The sequence below is a fragment of the Bombus vosnesenskii genome, unplaced genomic scaffold (assembly GCF_011952255.1).
Source record: "Bombus vosnesenskii isolate JDL3184/JDL3185 unplaced genomic scaffold, Bvos_JDL3184-5_v1.1 scf7180000013788, whole genome shotgun sequence".
NCBI classification, from domain to species: domain Eukaryota; kingdom Metazoa; phylum Arthropoda; class Insecta; order Hymenoptera; family Apidae; genus Bombus; species Bombus vosnesenskii.
Genome location: NW_022883218.1, coordinates 1,221,226 through 1,245,090, shown reverse-complemented (window position 1 = coordinate 1,245,090; position 23,865 = coordinate 1,221,226). Strand labels below are relative to the sequence as shown.

The window sequence follows — 23,865 nt, the reverse complement described above, 5'->3', positions numbered from 1 at the left end:
TCGTTCGTCAAAATTTTACCCTGATCGGTATAAAAAGAGCAATGTCATATTTCCTAACAATGGACTGAGCCGAAGTGCAAGCGTGTCCGATGGAGGGTTCTCATAACGGAACGAGGGACCCGTTTTCTCCCTCGTTGTTAATCCTTTTTTTCATCGCCTGTTGGTCAATTTATCGGACGCTCTTGTAAACGACCTTGCCGGAGTGGAAGGACGATCGAAACGACTCCCGGAATGTATCCGCTCGTGACCTTCTTCTCGGATGCACCGGTACCGAGGCGCTGATGCATACATGCACCTGCAACGGGTTTCGGCGTAACCGGTCGTAGACTTTAGGACTTTCACCTGGTATCGACGTACAACGATCCCAGCAAAAGCAAACTGACGCCGTCTTAACGGGACGATAATGTTGGATTATTGTGAGCTATTCGATCCACCGACGCAGCGGCTTACAGAAGTATTTAACTTGCTATAGAAACTTTTATGTGTATATTGTTTGTGTTATATGTTAGCATTTTGAAGTTCTATAATACTATAAAGTACTAGAATGAAACATGACTACCGTGATTAAAATTTGAAGTGAATCTGAAAATGCATGAAGAAGTTATACGACATTTACTGCAAATATACATTCGGTAAAAAAGTAATATACAGAATTGTACTTAGCAGAAGTTGATTTTAGCCTTTATTTTAAGGAAATGTTTCTTTATAATAGAAAAAAAGTTTTGAAATTTTGCAGGTAAAGTTAATTGAAGAAGTTAAATACACTTCATGTTTCTTGTCAAATTATTCCCATGTAATGGGATAATTAAGATAATTAAAATAAATATAGATGAAAGATATAGAAGAAAGAAGTTGGGAGTAAGATTTTGACGTTGCTTCTAGCAGACAGAAGCGAACCAATCTTAACTCAACCGGCTATGAATCGATACCTTATACGTGCAGCTGACGCGATTACTGGATTTTCTCCTAATACGGATTTCTGCGCTTTGTATCGTCTCGTAAACTCCCACTGCTGTTGTGGCTACTGTTCCAGCTGGTATATCGAGAGAAACAAGGGAAAGATCTGGTTTCTCCGCGGTTGAGAAAACGAAAAACTTTCAGGAAGGAAAGGAACTGTTTTTCAACGGGACGTTGCGTACTGACGCAATGTTTTCAGCAAACTCTAATAAGGCAAACTCGATAAACATTTTTATCTCTTTATTACACCAAACATTATTAAACAGAAATTATTTTTGGCTGCTTTTTCTCCAAATCGACGCAATAAATGAACGTTAAGTTTTTTGTTTCGTAAAATATTCCTTCATAAAGTAATATTTTGTAAAACATTCGTGCAAAATTGTATTCATAAAATATTCAAAGCATTTTTAAATCAATCACAAGTGTTAACAACGTAATTTAACAATTATTTCCATGAAATCATTTTGCATACAATGCATTTTCTGGTTATGATACATAATTTATCAACGATCGTGTTGCGCGTTTAAAATACTTAACCAAGGACTCTGGTGTCAATACACATTAAAGCATATTTAAATAAACATACATATGTGTAGCGTACTCTTACAACTCACACTGAGCCTTGAAACAGCACATTCCAAAAGCGTCAAACATTAATCTTTTTTCGTTTGATTCATTGCACGAATGATTATTTTTCTGCCAAATATAACGATTGGATACGGTTCTTCGAATTCCTGAGGGCTGCCACGATTGAATTGCTGCAGAAATATTCCGCTAGGCTTATTTTGAAAGCACTCACCGATGGCAGTAACCGTCCATGGTGACTGTTTTGGTAAAGCGGCGGTGTTATTTCCAGGAATTCCAAAACTTTGGAATTCGTGCGTGTCTAGATTCGGAGGGAATGGATTCACAGCTGTCATGGTCAACGCTGTAGATATGCGATAGGTCAGCACAAAGATCTTATAACTTGTTGAAATACAGTTAAATAACTTTGTTTAAGATAATTCGTCGATATAGAAATTAAAATATCAGAATTATAAATCATAATAATAGAATATATTATATTATTTTACATCGGTGATAGAGAAACTCTGTTTAATAGAGGTAGTATTTCATCATTCTGGTGTAGAGGCTGTTATAAATTTGTAAATTCTATTTAAATCAATTCAGTTTTTTGAACTATTGAACTATGAACAACTTTGAACTATGATCGTTTCCTATCCTTTATCCAAACACTGATTTTCTTCATTAAGTAATCTACATCGACAGATTAAATAAATTAAATGAAATTTGATGATACATCGTTAATTTCTAGAAATGCTGAGAAAGGTTACATTCCACTTTTGCTATAGAACTCATCGTGTGACGCAAACTTATTAACAACGATGCGCTAATAAGTTAAAAAAAAGTAGAAAGGTCAATTCCTTGCATGTGAAATTAAGTAATCCTTTTTCTCAAAAGTATCTCCTATTTCCTAGAATAAACAGTGTTTGACACTAATCGTGAAAATAAGGCGAATTAACTATTCTTTGACACTTATAAAATAAATTTATCATACAAATTATCCTTTGATATTTTATTTTTCTATTTCCTATTCCTCGCCCCCCTCCCACTTTTTTTACGAAGATATAATCGTTTTTAAGCATTTGTCAAATGAGTTAAAAATCACAAGAAAATCGGGTTTACGCTGTTAGGATCTGTTTCGAATCGATGATTATCAGTCTCAAACGGGAATCGAAAAGGATCGATCATCGCGGTGAAACAATTCGTACATTGTCTCGTCATGAAACGTTTAATTTCGGCCCGGAAATCCCGCATGGCTGGTCTCGACCATATTCGAAAGGCCCAACAGCTTGAGCAGCTGATGGGTCACGGTACGAAAATAGGCGGACGATAGTTATTTCGAGTCCCTTTATTCCACCGTGGTGCTCGTACGGCGAGATCGTTACCGAGCTTCGGTTAGACGAAGATTTGTTGTTTCTCGCCCACACGCAAGTTTTCACGGAACGACGCGCTTTGAGAGGCTTCGATCGCCGTATAAAACTCTACCGGTGCCGCCTCTTCAAAGCTCGACCCATTTTCCATGGAATGGAAATCCGGTAGGAAACTTAACTCCTTCGCCGCGAAACGTATCTGTTTATCCGATTAATTGAAACCCGCCACGGATCGTATGCACCTGTACATCCGTGTTTACCCGTTATTAGAACCTTGATACGCCGATATTATTGCAGTTGTCTGTTTGTTTATGAACACGATAGTCCTTCTTTCAATGATATCTGTGTTGATGTTTGAAGAAAGCAATGATATAAAAGTATTATAAAGGTCTAAAAGATTGTATTCGACAGTTACGCTGTCAAGTTAAAGTAATGTGTTTCGGCATATTTTTGATTTTCGAATTACCAAAAGTATGCAAGTTCCACAATTGAAATAAATATTTGAAAGTTTTCAAATCCACGAATCGCAAGATAAGAGCCACAGAATAATTCTCCTGCTTCTTTTCTCCAAGTAAGCTCCCAGTATTCTCTATTACCTGTAGAAGATCCACTCGAATAATAATTCAATTCTTATGTCACGGATTATCTAACCCTTCCGTATATTCTTCTCAAACTCGAGCCGCTTTTTCTCAATCTAACAGGCGTTCACTAACGAATAATGAGTACTTTCGAATCTATGTATGTCATCTTGTCGAGGTTTGCTCTCGAGTCCATAGGATCCGCTTGCTTTTCAAAAGCGACAATGAATGAAAGGAGGAGCGCGCCCTCTGTATTCCCATACAAAAGGCATACGAATCTTTTCAGGATTCTTTGTGGCATAGACTCGAACGTTCTAGCGGGATCATCCTTCAGCGCGTTATTTTCTATTCGCGGGCTCTTTGTGCGTCGCTCCTTGTGGCCCACGCGAGCATGTAAATATTCCACGAGCTGTAACCACTGACCAATGTTCGCAACCGTACAGGGAAGTTGTTTAAGATGATTCTCATGCGTGAAATACGAGCGTTTTCGAGATTTTTCTCTTGCAACCATCTCTGCTCGGAGTTGTTTTTGTGTTATAAGTGATTTCTTTGTTAAATACTGTAGGGAAATGGATTGGATAGGAAGTTGTAGAGAAGATCGATGTGGATAGTATCAAACTTCTGTAATTGATGTTAGGAATTTTTTCTTTTGAGATTGATTTCTAGGAGGCTAGTTCGCTTTTTGTAGTCACGCACTTTTTTTACGTTCCCTAAGAATTCCATTCAATTATTTTTACTATTTCAAACTTTCGAAAAATCCAAATTTCAGTTTCTTTAAAATTAATTAGTTTATTATAAAAGACTAATTTATTAATTGAATACCACATTACACAGAAAGTTATATTATTTTTTCTTGTTATGCAATCACCCAGTTAAAAAATTCAAACTAACGTTAAAAATTTTTTCTGTCCTACCTATAGTTACCAACTAAATCAAGCAATCCATCAACTAAACGCTTAAGACTAACCACTGACCAATACCCAATTATCCCTGTATATTAAGACTACGAGGATGCGGCCGTTCATCAAATAGCACGTGGGTGTGTTCGAGAAATCGGCACCAAAGGCGTAAACCGATTACTTGTTACACCGATCCATCGTGACCCATGGACTGTGCGGTCCATTGTGCTCTTCTTGGAAGTCATTAGAAAGTCGTCGGCTTGTTGCCGTTAATGAAATAATTGATAAATCGTGGCCGTTTTATCTAGAGCGCTGATAAATCCGGATCGGAGTACACGAGAACTTTATTGTCGACGACGAACATTTCCGTTTGCGAAAATTAACATACACGTAGAACCGAAAGGCGGATTACTTAACGCGATTTATGCTCATGTTCAGCTGAAAATTAACGCCCAAGGAACGTGGTCTCTCGTGTTCGGCTAGTTCCTACCACTTTGTCTGTTGCTCGAAATTAATATGTAGAAATTGCTGTCCGCGTAGATTTAGATGCACGCTCCGAGGCGATTAACGCACGCATGAAAGATGTTGAATTGCTTGGATGCTTTAAGAGTTGTTGCCGGTTCAGAGAAGTACAAATAGAACAACACAAATAGAAGAGGACAGCGTAAGCAGTGACCAATACCGATGAGGATATAAATAAATGTATTAAAAGAATAATAGTATTATTATTATATCTGATACGAAACTATAATTCAACGATAAGAAACAACTACCAAACCCCTATTCTGAGCTCTATACATTCAGTACTTAAAAATTTTTATCGACTCATCTGACTGCCGATTCAAGCGATCACGAGCAAAGTCTGTTGCAGCGATCCGACACGAAATCGATTTCAATTTCTATAAAGGCCTGTGTTCGACGTCTCGTGGCCATTGCACGGAGATCCGGCAATGTTTCTCATCGGTCGCAGCTCGGTGATCGCACCACGACGACGATGCAACAAAATCGCAACATCTGATGGCGGCTAAACTGCAATTTCGTGATCGTTACAATAATTCACGACGTGTACATGGCGCAGCCACTGGGAAAGGGAGGATACCTTGTTGCACATCCTCGGTACACATTACGTATATCGAACATGTATAATAGACGCGTGTTGTGCGCTCACGTGTTCCGAGGCTTCCGTGGATCGACACGATTTAAAGCTACGATTCGACGGTTCGTGTCGATCGACGATCGCAGAATCTATGAATCCAACATGAAGGTTGATCTTGGAGAATCTGGCCGATTTACGGCCAATCGTCCAGAGAATATTGCATAGGAGATTATTTGAAATAGATGATTGTGTGTGACTTGTATTTCCTTCGTGTTTTTTGGATGATTGAGTGGATAAAATTCCACGAGGACATACATGAAGAATTATTTTTATATATGAAAGCGCGGTTCTAAGGAACAATAAAGTCATTATGAGCGTGGGATATAGTGCGTGACAGGTGCAACATTGCGGGGCGTGTGTACGCCGGAATATTTTCACGCGAAAATACGGTTTAATAGGGTGGCGGAGTTAGCACTTGGATAATTACATCGTACGAATATATGGTAGCTAATTATACTATTTTAACTGCGAGCCTAACTTTTATCGTGTATTTTGTCCGGAAGATCTAAAATTACGTAAGGGAAGTATATCCTAATTGCTTCTCAACACAATGTGTAGATCAGTAAAATCATGAACCAAACTTGTAAATGAAAATGTAAATTATGTCATAACTATCTGAACATCTTTACAAAATGAACATATTAACAATTAAGAACAACTCTTGTTAGTTTTTTGTAAAATTAGCAGAATATAAACTACATATCTACTAAGAAGAGCAAAAATAGTAGTATGTACATCATAATTAACTTACTGTAGACAAACATTTGTTTTCATACTCCGCAGACAAATTAGATTGTGTATGTCCAGTCTTAAATTTTTTAATGTTCTGGACCTCCAGAAAATCTGAAAAAATTGATCAACTTCAGAATTAGAAATATTGTTCTTTCGGACGGTCGCGGGGAGACGCGATCTCAAAGAAGCGCGCCAACAGGAGTCGTAAATTCCCGTTACGATTTGACTAATCGACGCCACGAATCGTTCGATCCCTTATTTCTTGTGGGATAATAAGGGTGATTGATTGAATATAACGCTGCTATTAACAGGTTATTATATATTTGAATGATCCAACAACTTCAATGTGATACAAGATTGCTTATTTGAAATGACAACTCCGAATGAGTACGATCTGAGACTCCTTTCATGTTGGCGACTATGATAATATATCTTCTGTCGATTGACTGTCTTCGACTTGTAGATTCTGCTTGACTTCTGACTCCTGCTGTTCCTTGCACTGTCCTTTGACTCGAGTTGATGTAGACTGACTGATGAGCTTTAACTGTTACTTGAATGTTACTGTGGAACAAGTCTAAAGCGCAAGTAGAGGAAGTTGAGTTGACCCTCCTGATATCGTAGAAGTGAAGTTCGTACTTATGTGATTACGGAGGAAAGCTCGGTAAGGTTGTGTCCTTTGAACGAAGAACAACGTTAGGAATGAAGATAGGGGGAAGAAGCCTCCTACCAACGTGGCTCATGGGCGACATTGATTATGGGAAACACCAGCTTTTCCGTTAGACAACTATTCGTTTTTCCCATTAGGTAACTACCTGCTTTTTCCGTAATTTGTAAGAACGTGCAATAGATCTAAGGACTGTTTTAAGTACCAGCTATAAATCAATAATACTTGCAGAATTAAAGGTTCTTGCAAGCTAATAAGATTCGGTTTATGGTGGGGCCTTAGGTTTATTGAGGGTCTGTCTAATGTTGCTTGGGCCTTGACAGTCAGACAATGAAGGACGTCGCACGGACCATTTCACGGGACGTAACAAATATTATACAATCTTTTACCGAATAAAATGAAGTTGAAATTCTGAAGATAAAGATTGCTCTCTCAAAAAACAAAATGATTTTACAAAGTTTGACAATTACCAAACAACATAAATCTTAGCCTTTCAAATTAAATTTTATCACGTTATATACATAATATTCTACTACTGCATATGATTATAATAACCATAAGGATTAAAACCATTACAGATCCACTGATAATAGTTTTATAATTAAATTAAATCCTATGTAAAATAAGAGAATGATCAGATAGTTTTTGAGCAATAGCGTAATTATGTAGGTTTCGTAGACTTTTAAAGCCCGTACCATTTTCCATTTGAACGCGCAGGTTGCAGAAAATGTTGCGAAATGAATCGTATTAATTAACAGGAACTGTAGGTAAGTTCCCTTGAACGTAAATGCACACGTCATCGAGTTTTAATACAAACGAATCGACGAACTTGGTCTTTCGTGGACGTGGAGAGAAATCGCTACACATCGGCGAACAACGGTGAAAGCGCTTAATTAGCGGCATAGGTCGCTAGCGCAAAACAAAATTTGCCTAGCAGTCCTTGAAAGCGAAAGATAATATATTTTATTTTCATAGAACGCTAGACTAAAATTTCCTTCCGGCGGCGATTGTTTTGCATAAGTCATGAATATTATTTTCGAACGAGTCTAGTTTCCCTTGTTTTACTAGATACTTTCTAACATTGCAGAATTCTTAATTCTTTTTGTTGGTGCTCTTGAACTGAAAATTGTATAGAATGGCCATCATAAATAAAGACTACTGGAAGAAAATATGAAATGTTACACCTGTCTTGCTTTACATAGGAATGCTTCCACGCTACATATTATACTAAAACTCTCTCTTTATTTTTGAACATTTAAAGAATATTGATATCTATGATATCGGTTACAACATATTTTTGGAAAGTTTATATATTTAGAACTAACAGATTAGTCTCCTTTTCAACTTTTAGACGAGTTGTAGTAATAAAAGAATTGTCATTTCATCCTTTTACAATTTCTACTGATTATTTTATTTAATATTTAATTTCCGTATAGTTTGATCAATTAACGTTTTATCGTAATTATATTAAAATAATTTCGTTATTGTGCTGAGCCAAATACTCGATACATGTATCAGAATTTCGTTCAAATCAAACGTGTATATCTTGGTCAGATCAAGTTAATGATATATATTAGATTTATCTTTCTAGAACCGAGAAATATTTAAAACCACCAGAAAACAGATCAAGATATAAATCACGATAATTAAAGAGTCCCCTTTTCCAGAGACCTGTCGAAGTTACTTTCTCTGATAAAAGTGTTGATTATACTCGTTCACTATGGCCACTAACTTGCTCGTTATCTATCTTACAAACAAATTACATTACATATATAAAAATGCACTGCCAATTCTATTGATTTAAATTGTCGTGTTAGCGACAAGATTTTATTCTCTTGGTAATTTCAATTTTAACTGCCACGCCAGAGCAATTTGTTTGTAGCCAGCCCGCTATTCATTAATATTCGCGCGCAATTAAAGAAATGTTTGTATGGTAATCAAAAGGAAGTATGTTTTCGTTGAACTTTCAACGCGGCCGTATAATACTTTCGAAGCATTGACACGGTGATATGTTTTCCCGTACGCGAACGCTGTCGAGCTAATGACTATTGCTTACATTTATGTGCAATTATCCGCACTCACTTAACGATTGCACAACACGATTTCGCGGTTAAACCCGCAGGACGCGAAACATTTTACGCGTATTCAGTGGAATTCTCGTTTGATCGTTCCAATTGTTTCCTGTAAATTACAGTGCACGTAGTTTTTCACCTTTCTTTACTTATTTATAGAAACAATTTAGTTTCATATTCTGATACAACTTTATCCTTTTTAATAAAATTATACTTAGAATTCAAATATAACATAAAATAAGAACATGGTTCATTATTAAATTAATTTTGTTATGAATCAGGTTAAATCAAGTTCGAATTATTTATTAAAAAGCTTCATTTGGATCGAATCGATATTAATTTGGATCAAACCGAGTTAAACTATAGCTTCAAACTCTCAAGAATCCCCTTCCCATCCCCTTAAAAGACTTCTACTACGAATCACTTCGAAAATCGCATACAATAAGCAACACTAATATAATTAACAACTCTTTGACGTCTATCTTAACCCCTTAACCTACAACTACGGGCATAGCCCGTAGTACGATGATCAGGCCAAACGTAAATATTTCGGACATAGCCCGTAGTAGATAATTGGACCAAACGTAAATTCTCGAACGTAAATCGTAGGTTAAGGAGTTAATCAAGTGGGAACATCTTATCAAATTCTGTACGCGGGCAAACATCTGCCTCCTAGTTGCAAATGATACTCACCAGCACGAGCGTTCGATGTCTTGTTTACTCTTTCTCGGGAGGTTGGCCACTAGAAGAACGGAATAAAAAAGCGAGTCAACGACATCGGGGAACGGAGTTTGCTTGGCAGCCGGTACGATCGTAAAAGGATTTAGTGCCGGTTGTGGGACGAGGTCGTTCCCGGAGATGACGTAGTAAAATTTACAGCGGGCGTACGGCCGTGAAGGCCTTCTTCCGATCGCTTACCCGGAGTCTGGGCACTTACTCTACGCCGGTCACTCGCACCTTTCTGCTCCAGAACGTGCGCGGCCTTTGGTAGGGAGGGAACGCGCTCTGAAAAATGACCTCCGACAGCTGCTAGCACGGGTTTCAACGTGCTCGAGAGCGTGACATTCGTTGCGTTTTCTCCAATGATCGTGTATGTTCGGCTCGCTAGCGTGAAGTGGTAAGCCCTGTGTGGTCGGTTCGTGTAAGGTTGAATTGGAGTTTGATTTATCGCTTTCGTGTGTTTTGAAGTCGAAATAGAAGGCTTTTGGAGGATTAGTGAATGAAATAGTTTGGGTGGCTCATGATCTGATTGTATTGGGTTGAATCGTAATGTTCTATGGAATACAATCGATAGCCTTAAGCAGATGTAAGCTAGATATGTTCGGGTAGAATCTTACGTTAGTTGTAATTAATCAATGAAATTGAAGAGATGTATGGATATTTCATTTAACAATGGTGGATGAACAATATTTGTACATCCACTAGGATGCCTGTATCAAAATTGTCAACTCGCGTAATTTTGACCTAGGGAACTGTCGAGGGTTGAGAAATTTACATACTAAAAATCCAGAGAGTCTACAAAAACGCTACGAATTCTCATCGACTACCGTCCATTATAATATTTGTTTTTAAAAAGATGAATCAAATCAAGATAGGGGACTAGAAGATCAACACACACAAAAATATCACGAAAAATCATAGATCTATCAGCAATTCCTATAAAATTTCAATTTCAACAAGTACGGAAATAATGAAATGAAAATGAGGGCAAGCTTAGAGAAGAAGTTGACTAGCAAGGGAAATAAATCGGATGCCGATGCTAGTAGCTTGCCCTCGGAGGAGTCCGGCCTGCCCTCGGCCTGTCGGTGCAAACTGCAACTGTAACCGCGGCAGCCGACGCGGTCGTTACGGCATTAACGCGTAAGTGCATAAGTGTGGACCGTGGTCGAGATAGAGCTGCTCTCCGGCGAGGAGTCTAGAAAAGCCAGAGAGACGGTTGCAGCAGCTGTAAACGATGCAAACGGTCGGGGTGAATGCACTTCTTCTCTCACGTTGGATGCACCGCAACTCGAAGCGGGGACGGGCGTCGTCGGTGTCGAAGCGTCGATGGATACCCAGAGGCTCTTAGGAACCTCCTTTGACACTCGTTTCGCCGTGATCTTTCTCTTTGTAATCGAAGCCCGTTGCTTTCTTTCAAGTATACTGACTGTTGTTGCTGATTGTTCACGTGGCAATTGTTGTCATGATTGGGATGATCGCGTTGATCGTGGATGGGTACCTCTTTGAGAAGTTACAAGACGCTTACGAAGGTTTTGAGTGGTATCTGAGAAGCTGCAATTTGGTGAACGATATGAAGTTGGTGCCATTGTCTCTTATTGTTTTCTTTTGTGAATTTCATGAAATTCGACCTTAGATGTTTGTGCCGTTTTTCATTAAGCATGGTTAGACGCGGTAGAAGTTAACCAAATTGCAATTCGGTGAATGACATAAAGTTAATGTCGTTACGTTATACTTTTGAGACTTCTTTTTGAAGTTAGATACTTTTGTAATTTTTTTTTTTTTTTTTTTGGCCTCGGTTAGGTATGATAGAGGTGGACATGATTTCGTTTCTCTCAATTATGTTGAGAATCGTGTTCTTGATTATGGATTGATATAGGTTAATAGGTATGTAGATACAGGAATAACACATAATATAGAATTTTTGAAAGGCAAGAAATGGAAACAAACTCGAGAAATGAAGGGATTACGTTCTCAACGTGGAATGAATTTGTCGGTCTCAGTCGACTTATGCTAGAAGATTTGTACCATAACCCGTCAATAATAGTATGCTTATAGCCTGAATGATAGAATGTATTTCACATACAAGAAATTGACCATTTAATATCATGGGTGTATTTAAGGCAAATACAATTTGTACGTATTTTTGTACCGTGATTTTGCGGTTTACAGTTTAATAACAGGATAAGCCAGCATTAACGAATCATAGTGACGTATTTGGTCAGATAAAGTACAGATTACGCGTATTTTCTCAATCAAAGACAGATAGATTTCACCTTAGTTAATTATGTAACAGTTACTTTATGCTGGTAATTTAGCCATAATGAGTAGTCCAAATTTATAAAATTAAATTCACGATTCTATTAGATGAAACTTTGCGATATTTTTAAATTGATAGTAAGTCGAAAAAAAAACAAAATAAGAAATAAATATGTTCTATATGATGATAGAGATATTTGAAACATATATTAATTATTTGAAATAAAGTAATAAGTTCAAATACATACACATATTGGTATAAAACTGATCAATAAAAAAGGTACCGTATTTTTTAATAAGACAACAGCAAGTAAAAGATTTTGAGCTTTAGCAATGTTTATGTCTATCGGTGTCATTCGTGGAATTTTACATCCTGAATTACCATTTCATTTAACTATCATTTAAAACGACTACAATTTACTCCCAAATTCTTCTCTAAATTTATAATATTATGCACCATATACCCTTTTTCATTAAAAGTCTCAATTATATAGACAATAAAGAAGTCGTCAGATCGAGAGAACAGAAATTAGCGATTCAAAGCATTGAAGGGGATTTGCATTTCGGCAACGACCGGCAGCCTGGAAATAATTAAGCTTCCAGTGACGTTGTTAATTTTCGACGAACAGACGCTTTCGTTCGGTAATGCAAATTTCGGAAAGCCGAGATTCTTCTGGTCGGAGCCGTCGCGTTCCATGGATATACGAACATTGTACTTTACGAGAGTCTTTCTATTCGCGCGCGTCTTCTCACGAGTTTCGCCGCATATCTTATCCGCGCAAGGTGAACGAGGTAAATTTACGATCTTCTAGCCAGGTTTCTATTGAAAGAACACAGGCTACACACGCACGAGACCAAATGCACTCAAGAACCTTGTGTTTTCTGATTTCAGGTGAGTACAGCTGATCCACGAGCAGGCGACCTCTCGCTGCGTCCTCGAGTTACGATCTACAAGAGTGCTGAGTGCTCGACTAGATACTCGAGATAGGTGAAAAATTTTAATGGAAGGGAATTTAGTTATTTTTCACGGCGTTATGAGAACATTTAGAAAGTTCTCGATTGATGGGAACTTGGGAGCTGAGTGTAATTGTAGTAATAAACTTAACGCCGCGATGAATGACTAGTTTCAAACGTTACTTTCACGCCAGGAACTAACGAATTATGGTTTTTGTTGTTTTTGTAGGAAAATCTTATCAGTTTGAGTGCTTGAATAGTGAAAGTGAATAAAGAAATGCAGATATAGATAAATAAGTATGAGTGGTTGAATTGCATCAACCAAGTGAAGACAAACAAGAATACCTTATAGATTTATTTATTATTTGTATGATACTGTGATAAAAATTGCCTAAGATATTCACTAAATTACATCAAAACACAAAAACGACTCTCCAATTTTTTTATGCGGATACAAATCTAGTTAGACGACAGAATTTTTTAAATATTGAAGATGGATATAAATATATACATAAAATTCTTTCCATTGACCTAAAGTAAATATATGTATATATTTTTATAATATATAATAACATATATAACATATATATATATATTTATTTATTTATTTACTTTAGGTCTCTAGAAAGAGCTTTCTTACAGTAACAAATTCTTACAGGATTGCATATAATATATCGTGATATTTCAAGAATTCGGAACTATTAGAAAGAAATCAGTGGATTTGGAACGATTGTATCTTCTTTCAAATTAGTTTCATTTATCTGAAAATTCACGCGAAATAGTCATGATATCGTCTAAATACTTATCGCGTGCGTAAAGATGGAAAGAATTACGTTTTATATCACTTAAAGCTAATATATTTCAACAGCGATTACATAACATTCGCTATTATTAACTAACTTCCAAACAACATATACATAATTCCTTTTAGTCACCCATAAAAATACTAATCTTTTACGATAACCGGAAGACAAAATTCACAAACGGATAATAATTCACAACGGATAATAATTCCATAATAAAAGCATTATGTTGCAAAAGAATGCAATAATTCTGCAAAACATTGCGAAGATACAGATTACGACACAGTTCGACACCACGATTCCGTGAAATTCCTGAGCGTATAGATGAAACAGAAACAAGATAACAAGTCACACAGTGGAGTGACTGCCACTTCGGCAAATTTCAGACGTTGACAGAAAAATTTACTGGCAGATTCGTATGCAGAGCTTGTCTGACGGCCACGTAATCTTCCAGTTGGAGTTCTTTTGCGATTGCCTGTCACACGTTCGAACAATACGTAATACAGACTCACAGTTTGAAAAAGCACGTGCCAGTCGATTTTCGGCACCGAAAAGATGGAACAATGGCCGCATTGTCGAGGCTAGCGGTCGAGTGTTTCGCGCACGAACGACATGGAACGCGGCCGAGAAGTTTTGAAACGTGTAAAAAATTCTTGTCACCGTCTGGGGTGTACATGCAAGGTGTTTCGAAGAGAGCTGTGAAGGTTAACAATGGGTACAGACGTGTTGTGCAATGCAAAGCAGAAAAAGAGTTATTTGGTAGCATTCCTCTAAAATTTTGTTGGTAGAAGTTGATCAAAAAGGAAGAGAAATTTATTATTGATATCCGTATCATTTATTTTATACAAATAAGTTTATACAGATAGTTTGTGCATCGGAAGTTCATACTCTTCCTACTGCCTAGTATTTTTGGTATGCATAATAATAGTTCAGGAATTCATGTAGTCAGACACGAACCAAAATTAATTTAAAAACACTTAAATAAATTCTACTGGAATTTTACTCTAATACCAAAATTAGCACACGATTTAATACACGTAGTGTTGTGAAAGTCATCCCAAATGTGCTATCACAGTATACACCGTAGCACAATTGAAGTTAGAGAGAGCCGATATAAAGTAGGACTCGAGCAAATTTGAAAATTTATCAAATACGCACGCAACAAGGTAATGTTTGACTTAATATGTTCTAACGTTATTTTCTTCAGTACGAGGCCTTATACGAAAAATCTTTATTCTATGTTTCCTATTTATTCCTGCATATTATAAAGTGATCTTCTATTGATTATTTACTCAACACGGGCGAGCCATCCTGAAACGCGTGAAAAATTCTTGTCATCATCTGGAACTTACATGTAAGGTGTTTTGAAAAGAGCCGAAGAAGTGAATAATACTGTATTGCGCAACGCGAGACAGAAAACGGATTATTTCGTGGCATTCCTCGCGGTTTCGCGACAATAGCGCGTTACGTCGGCACCGGGTCACAGACGACGTCCTGTCTCATGAACGTGCAATGACGAACCAACGAAGAATTCCACGACGAGCAAATAGGCTCCCTGGCGGATCTCCCACGAGAGAGGCTTTCGGTTAACGAGCGGCCCGCCCCGCTCGTCGAATATCGTTGCAACCAGATGACAAAAGCATCTGGAATCCCGGTTTCATAACGTTCCTTGAAGGCTGTTCTTAACTACTGTCGTTTTATATTATTGTCAACTGGAAATCGTAGTCAAGAATTTTCGTAATTGGATTTAGTAAGTGTTGGGGAATGGGGGGGGGGGTCGGAGAGATGAATTGTTTAGGGTGGAATGTGTGAGATGGAAGCAAAATGTGGTAGAATTATGCAAAGTGACAGGATAGAGGATTAGTATAAGCATTTTATTGGATTGATTGTAGCGATGAGTATTTTGTTAAATGAACAAATTTTTCCATCAGAAATAAGTAAAAAATTTTGTTGCTATCTGTATATGAATATCTATAAAGCAAAAATACTAAAATACTCCAAACGGTGAATACAACTTAGTTTGTGAGTAGCATTCTCTTCGAAAACTTATCTCTCGTTTTGCTGAAATTTCGTACGTATTCATTCTACTGTCAAAGAGAATTCTAAAGAACTTCCGACATACCAAACAAAAGAGCACGTTTCGGCGTTCAATTTCGTGTAAAGTATACTGCAAGAAAACGAAATTCTTCTCGATATAACTTAAGAATAGGTAAATAATTGAAATCGTTTAAATAGATATTTCATATGTTATAAGCCCTAAGATATGATATATATTATCGCGCGTATCGTGATTGGTATCGATCAATACCAGTTCTTTATCTTCCTCAAAGTCTCATAAATCACGAAATTTCCGTCCGACTCATTTTGCGATTTTTCTATATCGCGCCCTGCTATATCTATCAGATCTATCAGAATTAAAACAATCGACCATAAAGAAACTGTCATCCCACACGTAGCATACAAAACCACATAAATATAAGTAAACACGTGCATTGAAACATAATTCATATTCAGTCATCATACTCGTTGAAACTTATGAAACATGTAACGAAAGTGGCTGCAGCCCTTGTAAAAAAATGACAATACGATCACTACAAAAATAAACTTTACCGCTTTGCTTAGAGTATATCCAAAGAAGTTAACAGTCGAAACGAGTCACTAAGTAATAGACAATCAGGCACCATCCATAGCTCGCTCCATTCACTGGTCGCAATTGCACAATTAACCTCTGCGTCCTACGCGAGCTCGTAGCTGGAAAAAAGTCGTTTCCACGGAGAAAGGGGATTCAATCGGACTCTGAACCGTTGATCAGCCGTAATTGAGTAATCATCGTGACGCCGTGTGTCTCCTACACAGTACACGTCTCAACACCCACACTGTTGGAACGACAGGGGCAAAGGGAGCAGTTTCGAAAGCCTCGGGGACATAATTGCGAGCAGCGTGTTAATTGTACGCGAGGCCGTGATTGCACCTGGTCATTGGTGCGCTTTGTCGGCGCGACACGACCGTGTAATAATGTATCGTAATGCTTACAACTCGTGCAGATGTCAGATAGGGGTGTACAATCAAGGTTTTCGCTATTCTGTGCAAGCAGAGCGAAACAGAGCGTGGCCCGTCGAGATTTACTATACTGTGTGTGTACCTCATGTTTCTCTTCTGATTGTGAGATTATACGTTGGATGGTATGAGGAAAATTGTTAGTCTTCTAGGATTCTCGATCTAGTTTCCATGTAATGGAATTTGTTTCCTTTGTCGATGTACCCTTTTTTTTTTGAAGAAAAATACATACTATGGTGAATATAATTTTTCCGGTTCCGCTAAGAATGCTAGTAATAAACAGGAATATAATAACTAGATTGTGAATTTTTATGCATGATAAATTTGAAGGTACAAAACCAAATTCATGTCTAGGTTCTATTTTGTAAGCTATATTCGCAAAAATATGAATTTCGAGGAAGGGTCTGTTTACTAGGAAATCCTCAAGGATCTCTTTTCGCTGTTGCTGTAAACTGTAATTAAAAGAATCTTAGGAATGTTTATTTGATTAAACAATCCTGATTGGATTGAATAGCTTCAATCAAATAGAGCTATTTTTATAGAAATATCTAGTCTATCTTTGTAGTGATATCACGAGAGTGATAGAGTTTGCAAATGTTTAGGCTAGAGTATTGATTGCGATTGAGGAGCTGTTCTTAGAATACACGAAGGATGGTTGTTTGGTGCCTAATGGAAATTTGGCTGCACGTGGCAAGAATGTGTGTTGTGCGTGTGAAATCTTTAAGAGCGCAATGTAATCGGGAGTCGAGACAGTCGTGGTAGATGTTCGTGATTGTTCTAACTACGAGAGTGTAAGTCAAGCGCAAGCTAAGAGTGACGAAACTTTTGAGAAAATCGAAATCATTTTAGGTATTATTTTATCATTAAATAATTATTGTACTCTCATCGTCTTATTATTATATCTAGATCATATTATTTTATTTTAATAAAATAATGGAGGATTTATTAGACGTAGGAAAGGACACTTCTTTTTTTTTCAAACAAATCGTATCTTCAATTTTAAACGTTCGAATATTTTCAATCATTAATCTTATCAGTGATTTAGTGATTTTCTTTCTATTTTCTGACTAAATAAAGTGGACTCTAAATCTAAAAATACAGAATTTGTATCTACATCTAATACAAACATTTACTATATGATATGTACTCAAACTATCAAGTACCTATTTCATCTCGATACTATTTCTCCTATAAACCTCAAACAGTAAACTACATATCATACGTACTCTTCTCTTTTCAATGAACATTCATTTCACTCGTAATACCAGTTAACATCGTAATTGCGAATTTCCGTTACAGCAGAGAAATTAGAGTCCAAGACATAACGGGCAATGTATCGCGAGCTGGGGGACGTTAATTTCCCAAATATTTTGGCATGTGTGCCAGGTGATAGAGCGTCGTTTCGTTGGAATTTCACGGGACCGCGACAATTTCCTGGTTCAAGTGCAACTGTCGAATACGCACGGCAAGCATTCCACGAGTCGCGGCAAGAATTTAGACGACATGAAAACGAGCCGGACCGACGCATCGTAGCAGCGTATTTATGCTCAGGGCATTTATTACGACACGACGTTCTGCATCTAATAACCTCTGTTCCACGGCACGGAGTCGCGAACAGACCGCGATACTTGTTCCCGTCGCACGCCCATGGCCCGTTACTCTTCTTCCTTCTCGCTATATTTTCACGTTCATGTCCCCGTCACGTGTTTCTCATTTTCAATTGTGCTTTCCACCTCGTTTCACCCCGCACTACCCACGCACACGCCACACAGTTTCTTCCCTTTCGAACGTTCGAGGCATGCACGCCGTGTAATTAATGTCACGGATGACTGTCACGCGCGGGGAAATTAAACTTGCGAAAGATTGGCCGGCAGCGCGATCATTTGTCTGTTCCGCGGGTACCTCATGTAACTTGACTGAACACTGAGAGGGATATTAATGCGGTTCGTATTTTATTTGCATAATGCGGCATGTTGGTATTGTAGATTTTTGTTAACAATGGAAATCTCGAGAAGAATAAGTTAGAAAAGTACAGTCTTCGGGAAGAACAGAAATCTTAAGTATCATCTCCACTGAAGCAACATCGAGTAACAACTTTTTGTTGCTGCTCCATGTTTATTAAAATCATCGTTGTATGTTGCCTCGTTGTGAACAAAATATTTTTGTAAATTGCTATTTATTGGATATGTTTCGAAACACGCAGCAGTAAGCGGCGAGAAAATGTCGCTCGTTGTTGATTCAGTAGAAACGAAGACTTAGAACTACGGAGATCTTATCTCATCGAGTTTTTGAAGTAAGGATTTGAAGAGGCTTTGTACGTGGATTAGTATTCTTTGAAGTGTAGCGGATCAAAGAAAGACAGATTCAATTTTGACAGATTAATTTATCATTGTACTTATTATTTATTAATTGTTATTTATTATATCATATACGTATTAGTTTATGTACGAAGGGCATGTAAATGGTCTGAAAGTCAGGAACATAGTAGTTGTAAATTAAGATACGATCTTTCATTTAAGATTCGAATTTATTTTGACAATTTATTAAAGGGAACCTAAAGAACCAAATATTTCACACATCGTAAACACTATCATCATTTGTTTCAACGAAGAACATGTTCAGAACTGTTGACTTATTCACTGGTTATCACAAGCCTAACAAGTACGCGTAACTAATTTACCAGTCATAAATCATCGAGCATTACCGCGCGAACCTTACACATTTTACCGTCAAGACTAATCTACTTTACAGAAATCCATCTCCAAAATATCTATTCGTACAATCAATATCTATTAAACATTTTAGGATAAAAAAACGCACTAAAGGATTATATTAAAATCTAAAAGGTTTACCGCTCAGTCTCACGTAATTATTTATCCGACTGTAGAGTTCCATTTAACGTCATCAATTTACTTCGTGTTTATAACTCATATTATGACTAATTTCTTCCAGTGAAACTGGAAGATGCTTTAAATTGCTAAACGGAGTGGTTTAAAATCGAACGGTATTCTTGAAGTACGAGTATTCATTAAGTGCACAATGGTCGTATAGAAGTGCACAATGATTTCACGTCAGGTAACGTTTTCACGTCATTTCTCTCGTTGCTCCTCTATTTTCCTCTCGTCCATCCGGTCCTGTTTCTCGCTCATGTAGCGCAGCTTGTTTCTCATCGTTAATTGTTGTCCGAACGTCGGGTTGAACACGAATTTCGCATAACGAGCGTCGCATGTTGCGAATGAATAACCACAACTATATACCGATCCACCACCGTCGATCATTATAACAATGAAAATACAATCAGTCGCAAAATTTTCCACAAAAATAACAATTTCCATATCTTTCTTAATCTAATATTTTACGAAATGAATTTATCGCATAGTTAGCGTATTCTAGGGCTATTCGTATGGAAATACCTACTTTCAAAACAATGCAAGATCTGCACAAAATATTAACATAATCCTATAGCTCGATAGAAAATAGATTTTTTTTAATTATATTTCCACAATTCTACGACACATAAACTCATATTATTTTTTAGTATTAAGAGAACTTCATAGTTTATCATTAGACTGCTAATTCTAATGTATTTGTGGGGAACTTCAAGATACAAAAATATATAAAATATTCAGAGTATGGTGGTACTTGTAATAACATTTAAAGGATAAAGTATATTTCTACTCGAGTTTTATTTTCTCACTTATATCGGCAAAAATATAAATTTGCATAAATACAGGATGGTTGGTAACTGGTGGTACAAGCGGAAAGGGGGTGATTCTACGTGAAAAAAGAAGTCGAAAATATAGAATAAAAATTTTTCGTTTGAGGCTTTGTTTTCGAGAAAATCGACTTTGTATTTTCGCTCGGTACGCGTGCACTTTATCATGTCTCGTTATAACGGATCTCACTGTAGATTTTTAAAAAATTAAAAAAAAAAGAATTAAAAAAATGTTTATTCTATATTTTCGACTTCTTTTTTCGCGTAGAATCACCCCCTTTCCGCCTGTACCACCAGTTACCAATCACCCTGTATATTCAGTTTTAAAAATCGCCTTTCTTTAAGTTAGTAAAATATACAATATACTTGATTGTAGCTCGTATACCAAACCTCGAAACAAGGTCTGTGAGACATTACACCAATGTTCATTGGGACTAATTATTATCAGAATTTAATATTGGGATTATTAAATCAGGTTAATGTATAATCAGACGGAACGTGAAACCGTTTCTGACACCAACACGACTAACGGCACTTGTTTCACTACATATTGTACGCAATTTCTCTTCTACACCGTCTCTTTTCCGTTCGCGTCATGTCACGCGTTTCTCACTCTCGATCATGGTCGCGAGAGGAACGCATCTTTCGCTTCCTCCGAAGCTTGTCGTGTCTAATTATTACAAAGGAAATATTGTTCTATGCTCGCCATTCTGCCGCGGAATTTGCTGTTCCACGAATTCGCGCGTACATGAAGCTTTGTGCACCGTGGGTCACGCGTGAACTTTTAATTAAAGCAGGAAGCGCTTTTAGTTAGGCTAACTATTTCTTCTTTCTCGATTTATGTCTACATTTTATTATTTGAATAGGATTATTGATCACTGTGTTTCATTAATTTTATTTGGCTATAATTAATAGATTTTTCATGTTTAATAATTCGAAATGAAAATGTTGTATCTTTTTTACATAGCAATGAAATTAGAGACAGGACTGGGCTATCACGATCAATTACGATATCTTGTAAGATTATCACTAACAAATAACAATATCTTTAAAGAACAATCCATTTTCATATATCTCGTTTTTTTTTTTTTTTTGCAACACGAAGGAAGCTTTACGAATTATGATACCAAGAAACTCTTCTTTTAAGTTTTCTTAAGATCGTATAAAATATTTAATATCTCGAGGAATATAATATACGATGCAGCTAGGAAGCGTTCCGGATGATACAGGTTTAATTTCGCAATGAGATAGCGGTCAATTTTCGACTAATTTAATATTCCAGTATCGTTCGGTCGTTTTGGTTTCCGGTCCCACTGACTTAAAAGTAAAGTCGACAATACACTTCATGCATAATTGCGTTTATATGCGTGCACGTGGCAGATCATAGCGCGTGTATGCACGTTTATCCATAAAAAGAATTTCGATGACCCAGATTTACGGTTAAATAGCTCGTATCGCTGCCTTCATCCCATAATTAACTCACGGTCTTTAATTGTGATTTATCAGAATTTACAAAATTCCCGTTCTACTTGATCGATCGTGTATGAGATTTGATTGGTTTTAGCGATTACGATTAACCATATTAACTCTCAGAATTTCCTGCTGTCGAAACTGAACGTTGAAACGCTTCGGTTACGCTAGTTTGCCCGCCGATTTCGTGCATAATAATGAAGCTACAAGTATTAGGTAACGGTGTAATCCAAAGAAAATTGTACGAGAACTGGCCTAAAGTTGCAATCTGTTAAATAAGGTTTCATGCGGATGTACAGGGTTATTTCGCAAACTGTTGATAATATAGAATGTTGTTTAAGTAAAAGTTGTCTGGTTAGCAAGAGAAATGTGATGTTGGAGAAATCTAATCATCGGGTTCCAATTTTTTGATAATTGTACGTGCACGTAATTACCATAGTACAAATTCTGACATGCGTTTAGTAACCTGAATAAAGTCATGCTTCTTTTTTCAGGCCAAGTTTCTGTATGTGAAATAATTTAGAATGTCTTGTTTTATTTCTAAATTAATTTCTTTTAGGCAATAGGCAAGTAGCTTGTGAAGTTTATTACATTGCTTTTCATATAAATACTTCTACGTAAACAATTTATTATTCCAATCAAAACTGCGATTACATATTCCTAAATTTAAATTGGTGACTTTATATATCGTATATTTTTTCCCACATTCATTACTTTTAGAAGTATTCTATATCACTGGACAAATTATTCTGAATTATACCTGTTACATCATTTGAAGCATCTAATTTCTTAAATTGCAGAAAGCGCACGAAAAAATCGTTGATTTTCTTGGTAATTTTTCCTTTCAACGTTATACCAAAGTATTTTTTAAACATGAAGTATCTTTTCGTTCGTTGAAATGAGATCGAAGTTATAGCGTAAAAAATCAAAAACCATAACAGGATTAAATAAAGCAGCAAACTTAATACTTTCAACTGTGAAACTACCAACCAAACCGACAGCAGATCGATAAATTAAACCGGTGAACCCAATTCCTTTTACTTTTACGACAAAATCGGCGCGGCGCAGTTACATAAACGCCAACTCGCAATTTACTCGTAATTAATTCATTCCACGGGGGCCACGGATCGATCTGCAAACTTTAATTACGAGTTATCTGGTTTATCGTCTCGATTACATTGTCCCGTGGCCGATCATGCGGCCACGATCTTGCTCGCACGCTCTATCGCCGTTTACACGATCTTTCTTAACCACTGTCTCTCTTTCTCACCGTGTCTGGTTACTATGTGGTAATATGTGCATCGCGTTGGAGGCGCATGCACGAAACACACGCCAAACTTTTCATCCGCGCCTCGAACGTCGCGTCGTGTGCACTGTTTGTTTTACCACGAACGCGCCAAAACGACGCCTTCGTCGTTTATTCTCTCCGCTCTTGCTTCCGGTTCTTTCCAGCTATACCAATTTGTTCGCACGTTATATCTATTGCCAGCACGATTCACGATTTACAAGAAATTTATTGGGTGTTGTGTCTACGGTTGGATTGTCCGAAGTTTAATTTTGAGATAGTTTCGGTGAAAGTATCGCATATTGTACTATTCGTTGAGTGGAAAATTGATTAGCGAAATATGATACGTGCCACAAAATGTTTAACTTTTCTAAGATTCGTAGACGCGCGTCACTGATCTTTAAACGTAATTATTTTGGCGACGAAATGAAAATACGTGTGCTCTATGTTTGAGCTTGTGTGACGAAAAGTGACCTAATTACGCTATTAACGAACGAGAATTGAAATACTTTCGCTATCAAACTTTTCAAAATTGGAACTCTAGAATCTTGGAAACCGAAACTTAGATTCTTAGAATTGGAATCTTAAATTCTTTTCACTAATTTCATTCGAG

General features: G+C 37.1%; 1 protein-coding gene across 3 annotated transcripts in view; it reads left to right on the top strand.

Annotated features, from left to right (window-relative positions):
- The window catches only part of LOC117238977 (LIM domain only protein 7), a 156,100-nt gene that overhangs the window by 58,193 nt on the left and 74,042 nt on the right, over window positions 1–23,865 (top strand). The gene's annotated exons all lie outside the window — the stretch shown is intronic.